This window comes from Ostrea edulis, chromosome 5 (genome assembly GCF_947568905.1).
Source record: "Ostrea edulis chromosome 5, xbOstEdul1.1, whole genome shotgun sequence".
NCBI classification, from domain to species: Eukaryota; Metazoa; Mollusca; class Bivalvia; order Ostreida; family Ostreidae; genus Ostrea; species Ostrea edulis.
Window position 1 is genome coordinate 32,001,421 of NC_079168.1, and position 9,412 is coordinate 32,010,832.

Sequence of the window (9,412 nt, forward strand, 5' to 3'; positions counted from 1 at the left end):
TAATGCATTTAGTTTTGTGAAATGGTTTACTATTCCTTATATTGTGTAAATGATGGAAAACTTGGTCAAGGGTGCAATTCTACACCTTACCATCGGTATACATGTGTACATTTAACAAAACCAGGCAGGCATCTACTTCGGTATTTTCGACAAGTGCACATGTGCATCTGCGGTCCTTTACGGATATTTACGAGTAGACGCAGGTAAATAGTTATTCACATTCGATGCGTTTTCATGGCGAGCAAACATGTCATGTGTTTAAGGTAGATCGATCCTCATAACAAAAATTGGTAAACTATTGATAGATATGTTTCCCATATATATATATATATATATATATATATATATATATATATATATATTATATAATGTTGCCAAAGGCAATAACTCCTATGCTGGTATTTCCTAGAGCTACTGTATGTCTATCCTTAATATCCACAATACATATTTATAAGTTAGCAGTTTTTCTATACTGTTAACATTAAAAATTTGTCATTTTAACTTTTTTATTATTCTGATTTACAAAAATGTGTGATTTCTGATGTTGATCTATACTTTTGTTTTTGTATGTCTGACATCTTCAAAAAGGTGGCAATATACACAATTTCTTTGGTTATGACATGTAATTAAATCAAACTATATTGAGTGGAAATTACCAGTGTCTCCACTTTCAACCATTAATATTGATAAGTCACATGAGGGTGGAGCTACCTTAAGTTACAGTAGTATTTATGTATACCTGTTTTAACGTCCCTCTCGAGAATTCTTCACTTATATGGAGAAGTTACCAATACCAGTGAAGGATTTCAAATTTAGGCCTATGCTCGGCGCTTACGGCCATTGAGCAGTAAGGATTCTTTAGCGTGCCACACCTACTGTGACATGGGGCATCCGGTTTTAAGGTAATCTCCAAGGACCCGTGACATTCATACCTGATGCTGAGCGTTTGACGATGAAACTGTCACTACCTGTTTTAATGACTTAGGTCTGTCGCGGCCGGGATTCGAACTCTGATCTTCCACATGCGGGGCGAACGCTCTACCTCCTGACCACAGCGGCGGTTAGTATTTATGTATTTCCATTTTGTTTGAAGTGAGTAATAGATGTATATCCTTTGCTTACTCTATTCTATTAATAGATAATTGATAAAATATTTCTCCGCATTTATTGTATAATATTGACATGTTTAATGCAACTGTACCTAAATATATGTAAAGAAACGCAATTCTAAATTTATTTATCTAACATCTGTGTCGGAAATGTGCATGTGTTCCCTGTCGAGCCTATCCGCACATTTAAATCAGAAAAACTGGTGTGACGTGAAGCAAAACTAGTCCCTTTAATATACCATGCAAACCCTGATGCATACAATGTACATAACAAATAGATCATTCATCTAATATGGCGGAGAAGCAAAGAAATATGACGGACATAGAAAATTATGCATGTACTATATATATTTATTACGTAGCAATATCACAATATTTGCATTCGCAATGTTTGTGCCTTTGATATCTTTACGTAGCAATATTACAATATTTACATTCGCAGTGTTTGTATCTTCGATATCTATATGTAACAATGTTACAATATTTACATTTGCAATGTTTGTGCCTTCGAGATCTATTTAAGTAGTGTGTAGTGTTTGTATCTTCGATATCTTTAAGCAGCAATCTTGATATCGTTACATAGCTATATTACAATATTTACATTCACAATGTTTGTGCCTTTGATATTTTTACATAACAATGTTACAAAATTTACATTTGCAGTGTTTGTGCTTTTAATATTTTTAAGTAGCAATCTTGATATCTTTACGTAGCAATGTTACAATATTTACATTTGCAGTGTTTGTGACTTCGATATTTTTTTTAAAATTGTAATGACAGCTATGTCCTCATGAATGCACTACAGTTGTGAACAATGCGCGTATAAATCTTGATAAATATAGTACGTCTATTGCAACGGCTGGGAATTTCGACAAAAATCAAAATAGAATGTAAATGTAAAAAAAAAATTGAAAATATATGAGGTTAGGAACTGCGACACTTCACATCCGCATACGCGGTGCTTTTCATGAAACGCTAACACTAAGTCTACTAACATGGAACGTAGCGGTTCATAACCTTATGAATGTATTTTCAAAAATGAAATTTAATCATCATCTGCATATGTTAATTTATGCCTCTTAACTGATTCGATACGAGAGCATGTTTCTGCATATGATAAATTATTAAATGGATACTGATAAAGACGTTGATGTTACAAGGGTTTCAACAGTCTCATTTGAAATTAGCATTTTACAAATTCTATGGTCGTTATAACGATCTAGTTGCTAATAAAAACTGTTATTGGGTCAAATTCTGTCTGACGTGTCTCATACCATTCTTTACACACTGATTTTGACTACGGATTACTCCAGTATCTGATCAGGATATAGGGCTCACGGCGGGTGTAAATGGTTGAAAGGGGGTGCTTACTTCTCCTAGGTACATGATCCCATCTCTGGTATATCCAGGGGTCCGTGTTTGTCCAATTCTTTATTTTGTAATCCTTGTGGGATTATGAGATTGATCACTGTTTATTATCTTGACTTTTGGTACCACTGCACTACTACTGAGCAAACTTAAATGCAGTGGCGTAGCTTCCATTGAGGCAACCGAGGCAGCTGCCTCGGTAAAAAAAAAAAAAAAAAAAAAAAAAAAACACCTTTTACGTTGTTAAAATGTCGATAGCTTCTTGGGGGCTGCGCCCCCCAGATCCCCTGCCTCGGTAATATTCGAACCCAAGCTACGCCTATGAAATGATTTATCGTATTATTCTCTGAGCATTACATTGTAATTTCTGAAATTAGATACAAAAATTATTTCAAATGTACTAGCATTACACTTTTTATATCTATATTGTTAGAAGACATGAGTATGTATTTATTTGATGCAATGATTGATTTATGTTGCTTTTGTTGTGTTCGTACCAACAGGTTAAATGTAGCACACTTTAGCTCAAAATCAAAACAAATACGATGATCCCAGGTTTTCTTTTTAATTTCAAATGTACACTTCCAAAAAATTGAAAATTCACCTTTTCACAATGCTACAAAACTCAGGTGCGAACCTCTTTAAGGCTTTGTTTTTGGGGGGGGGGGGGTTCATTTTTTTTTCTTAATCACGATAGAAAGTACGACACTGTATAAAGCGATGCTACTATACATAAATTATGTACGTACGGAGTACTAATGAAAGTGATAGAGCAGTTCTGCTGTGGACTACGTACTAAGAGAGACCCTTCTAGTCCCTTCTTGACCTGATGATAAAGCAGATCTAGGTCATGTCTTGGGATATATATTAATAATTAGCATGTCTGTACCGTAGTGTTGGATGGCTATGTATGTAGAGTTATGGGCCATTTATAGAAATAGCAAGGTCATGATGGTTCGCAGAGGTGGTAAACTTAGATCACCTCTTATCCTGCTGACCGGGGGGTCGATCAGTTCACACACAGATTCGACGTATCATCAGATGACTAACAATAACACGAAAACAACTGAAGCCAGGGTCAGTTTGTAATATTGAATGCTAATTAAGTATTCTAATTACACCAGTAACCATAACAGTAACTTTATTTGTCAGTTATATCATTAATCTATTTAATGTACTCTTTTGTAACAGGAAAGGACGGGAGATAATGACAGATCATGGACCGGAAATCAAACCCAGGATAGTTAGATGCTTTAACTACTGAGCTATCCAGACCGAAAGTCACGGTCTATGTAGCCCGAAATACTGTATTTCCCTTCCTTAAATTGTTGTCGCCCTCGAAGACACACAACCCAGATTCTTTTGCCCCTGTAAGTTCAGGGGTGGTTAGCGGCACCAATGTAACAGGAAAGTAGAAAATTAACGGCTGGCCCGGAAACTCGGGTACCCTGTATTACTAGTCAGTTGTTCCATTGTTTTACGTCCCGTCGAGAATTAAGACGTCACCAATTGTAAGTGAAGTACCACAAATTTAGCGCTTACGACCGTAGCAGTGAGATTTCTTTAACGTGCCAACGCCTGTCGCGACACGGGACCTCCGTTTTTGAGGTCACATCCGAAAGACCCGTGATTTTGACTTCTATAAATGCCGAGGAACAATCACTACCTATGTTTACGCCTTAGGTTTGACGCGGCCGTGGTGCTAGCGGGGCTCGAACTCACCACCTCCCGGTTACGATGCGAACGCTCAGTCACTGGGCTACCAGTGTATAGTTGTAATGATATGTATGTTCCTCATGTACCATTATATGGTTTGAGTGAATAAACGGAACTTGAACTTGCTACCAGTCAGGACGCATGGATAACATTTCGGTTACTCTAACCACTAAGCTATACAGCCCGATACCCATGGTCCATATAACCCTAACAACAACACGTGTAAAATTCGATTACCGTTCGTAAAAAAAAAATGTAATTTGTAGATCACTAAAAATTTTCTTTTCCATCTCAATACATATTCACAATGTGGTGAACATTGACTTGATTTGAAGGGTCCTAAAGTAACGAAGAATTTAAATCAGAGAATATTTTTCTTTTTGGGTAGTCACCTCATTTCATAAACTGGTGGACTATTAATCCCCGAGGGTCTCTACAGCCCACTAGCTAAGTACTTCGTTACTAGTTTGAACATACGGATGTATATTTAATTGATAAGATAAGATTTAGAAATTCATTTCAAAATTAAGGATTATCTCCCTTATGCATAGCTCTTGTCCTTGGACGAATTTGGCTCCAGTTTTTTTGACACTCTAGTTTTCCCTTTAGCTCTTACAAGTTTATTGTTATTTCGAATTTCCAAAATTTTGGCTTCAGCATCACTGAAGAGACATTATTTGTCGAAATGCGCATCTGGTGCATCAGAATCGGTACCGTATAAGTATTACATAAATGATAATTTTCACGCTGGTGCAAATTCTATCCTGAGACAAAAAAGAAAATGTTCACCTGGGGTGCAGTTTTGACAGAGGGAATCAGATTCTGTCGTAGGATTTCTACCGGGCTGGGCGCCGGACTCTGAGGAAAACCCTACTCCATTCCGCTAGATGTTCAGCGGAGACACTTCTATTCGCACAACCTCTAGTATTCTCACCGCCGACACCGCCTCCTCTAAGAATCGCTTACGTAAATGAAACTGTCGTCTTATACCGGTGCTATATAGTAACCGTTCCCCCTAGCCACCTTTCCCCTCGGAAAAATGGCTATATAGTAGTTTTTTTTCCCCGGAAAAATGGCTATATTGTAGATCTTCCCTCGGAAAAATGGCTATATATAGTAGTTTTTTCCCCCGGAAAAATGGCTATATTGTAGATCTTTCCCCTGGAAATGTGGCTATATAGTAGGATCCCCCCTTTTTATAGCCTGATGACCTCCTAAGAAAACCTACAATATAGTAGATTTTCCCCCTTTTCATTCCGGTTACGTTTACGGCGGACCATTCCATTACATATATTTTCCATTCTGAAATTAATCCATTTTTGGCTATTCATTTCTTTTATATCCTAAATGGAGTGTTAATTTCCGAATTCCCTTGATTGGGATTTTTTGGAAATATTTATTATTCAACAAATATTTCATTCAGTCGAATGTTGTGTAAAACAATCATATATTCAGAATGTAAAATCAGAATATTTCGTGCTTGTAAAACAGCACCTATTTAGGCAACTTGTCTCTCTCCAATTGATTAACACTAAAACTTTTCATACAGATAGTGGAGAAAAACTTAAATTCTACAACTTTGTTGATTGTCTACCCCTGATTCCAAATTGCCACTACTAAGGAATCAACTCACTTTCTCGCTAGACATGATTCTTAACATCCCACTGGGAGAAGGTTGAATTTTTCAATTGAATTAAAGGTTTTTGAGAGGACTCCCCAACTGTTCTCGGGTCATTGATAGGTTAATAGATGTTCAATCTACGAACATGTTATCGATATAATCGTAACTATTCCAGGCGGTGCAACTCCCAGCTGTACTGTCAGTACTTTGATTTATACATATTCGTTTACAAAATTTCTCCAAAGATTAATCTATTTTGAATCTGACAGATGGACAACGTCATCATACTTTATTCCCATACGATGAATATTCTGGAAAAGTTTTGATTTTTAACATGCTCTCCTAAAACTTTTTAGCTCACCTGAGCTGAAAGCTGAACTATTATTTATTTTGCCATCTCATTTTATTACATGTACATGTTCATACATGTATATTACATATATCTGCTATCCTAAAAGATCCTAGATTGTTTTATAAAAATGAAAACGACGACTCGGGGTGATATTTCGTTCATTTTGTATTAAAATCTTTTCCGCTGTACCCCCCCCCCCCCCCCCCCCCCCCATGGAATTATGAAATTTCATTGTTTTTTGCTATAATTATATTTGCACCAAAAAGTGTTGGACCCCCTGTGAAAATTGTGTCTATACTTAGAATATTTGGACCCCTGGAAATATTGCCTGGATCCATCCCTGCCTTAAGTTGGTTTCATTTCGTTCCTACATAGGCTTAGGCTCGTTTCGATTTCGTTTCGTGGGTTTGCAGGTGCCCTAATGATCAGCATATACAAACGAAAAAACAAAATGACCAAAGTGTCAAAAGAACGGCCTCAAACCATTTGTTTCATCTAAAAATTCGAAGTAAACATGATTTAGACAATAATGATAATGCATTGTACATTCAGTATTTCAAAACATTTAAAATGAATCCTCGTGAGAATACAAAAGGTACGTAAAATGATGATACATACAATCTTTCTTTTTACATACCTAATGCCCTTTGTTCCGCAGTTCATGATCAGACTTTGCGTTACCATGAATATCAGAAAACATTTTCTTTCTTTATTTGTGTTCTAATTTATAAGTTTTTCTTAATACATAAACAAATTCTTTGTTAAGAAACACTTCTACTTCACAAACGATGCGTTAAAATAGCGCAGTTGAAACGCACAGCTTCTTACAACTTGCGTATCCATACCGACCGCCTTGTTGAGGCCCGTAAAATCGGTCCATTCATGATCAAACATTCTAATAATTATATGCGCTTTTTATCAGATGTGTTCAAACATGGATATGACATTAGAAATACAAATACCAACAAATTAAATTGATATTGTACATGTACTCTCTAAATTGTACTCGAAAATACAGATATCCTACCCTTGAGCATGTGTTCAGTGATAATGCAAATTACAATTGTGAACTATAGCTAATCTCTCTCTCTCTCTCTCTCTCTCTCTCTCTCTCTCTCTCTCTCTCTCTCTCTCTCTCTGATGTATGCTACACCAGAGAAGGTTGATATGGATGAAAAGTGGAGGATATGTACAACAGTATTTTGAAATTGAAAACTTTCAAATTTACTTTATTAATAAAAAAAAAAATGCAGTTTTAGTAGAAAACAATCTGAAAAAAATTTAAAACCCCTGCTGGACTCGAACCCACAATCTATAGTTAAGTAGTCGACGTGCTAATCTACTGGGCTACTCAGGTAGGCGATGCTTTTTTAAATGAATAGGCAAATATTGCTGACATTGATATTTTCATCCATGATTTGAAAGTAAGTCAGCCATTATGACGATGTAGAGTACGTCATGTACCTCCTTACTCGAGCATGCAATTTAACTCAGTGACTGGCGGTATGGTTTCAGTAAACGTTAGTTTGGATGACCACGCTGAGCCATTCTTTGAATGCGATTGGTCACCGATAACAAAAGTAAAACCTGTTACAATGTCATACCCGAAATTTTACACGCTCGTTCATCCGCAAGTGACATGCTGTTCCTGAACGACTGAAGATATTCTCTGTAATATGTAACAATGATGATCGATGTAAATGGTGTTAATAATAACGATGATAATTATACTTTGTTACTTAACAGGTACTAATCCCTAGAACTGGTTTCTGAACCGAAGGACTGTGATGAGTGGGAGAGACACTACACAAACCCCTAACACTGACGTATAAAGTACAGGGATGAAGGACCAAGCACTGACGTATAAAGTACACAGGGATGAAGGACCAAGCACTGACGTATAAAGTACACAGGGATGAAGGACCAAGCACTGACGTATAAAGTACACAGGGATGAAGGACCAAGCACTGACGTATAAAGTACACAGGGATGAAGGACCAAGCACTGACGTATAAAATACACAGGGATGAAGGACCAAGCACTGACGTATAAAATACACAGGGATGAAGGACCAAGCACTGACGTATAAAGTACACAGGGATGAAGGACCAAGCACTGACGTATAAAGTACACAGGGATGAAGGACCAGGCACTGACGTATAAAGTACACAGGGATGAAGGACCAAGCACTGACGTATAAAGTACACAGGGATGAAGGACCAAGCACTGACGTATAAAGTACACAGGGCTGAAGGACCACGCACTGACGTATAAAGTACACAGGGATGAAGGACCAGGCACTGACGTATAAAGTACACAGGGATGAAGGACCAAGCACTGACGTATAAAGTACACAGGGATGAAGGACCAAGCACTGACGTATAAGGTACACAGGGATGAAGGACCAAGCACTAACGTATAAAGTACACAGGGATGAAGGACCAAGCACTGACGTATAAAGTACACAGGGATGAAGGACCAAGCACTGACGTATAAAGCACACAGGGATGAAGGACCAAGCACTGACGTATAAAGTACACAGGGATGAAGGACCAAGCACTGACGTATAAAGCACACAGGGATGAAGGACCAAGCACTGACGTATAAAGTAGACAGTGATGAAGGACCAAGCACTGACGTATAAAGCACACAGGGATGAAGGGCATATTTGCGACGTGTGTCGATAATACATATTTTTCGCGACATTTCACGTACAATTTAGTGCATTCTATTTCATTTCTACAAAATACATGTAACTCGGGGTATATTACCAGCTGACTTATTTGGTAGTTTCTCGTTCTTGCAAGTAAAAATTATGTATTACAGTAAGCTGGATAAATGATGCAAAGAAGGAGAGAGAAATATGTAATGAAACAATCCGGTGTCGAACCCGGGACCATTGCATTACTAGGTAAGTGGTCTAACCACTGATCTACCCAGATCGATATACAAAATACGGTAATATTACTACAATATAAAATCTAAATCCAATTCCGAAATTATACAAGAACTCTTCATATATCATGATAAAATAATTTTAGAGAAAATGTCAGACACGCCGCGCGAGCATGTATGTCTTCGATATGGTCCCTGTCAACAAGGCATGCAGTGTGATCTCTCCTTCAACCAAACGTGGCCTTCATTTTCACTGACAAAACACCAGGTGCAATTATATAACGGATAGTATCTATAAAGTTAACCAAAGCTCAGTCAGGTCGAGGCCATTCCACTCATCTAAGATAATAT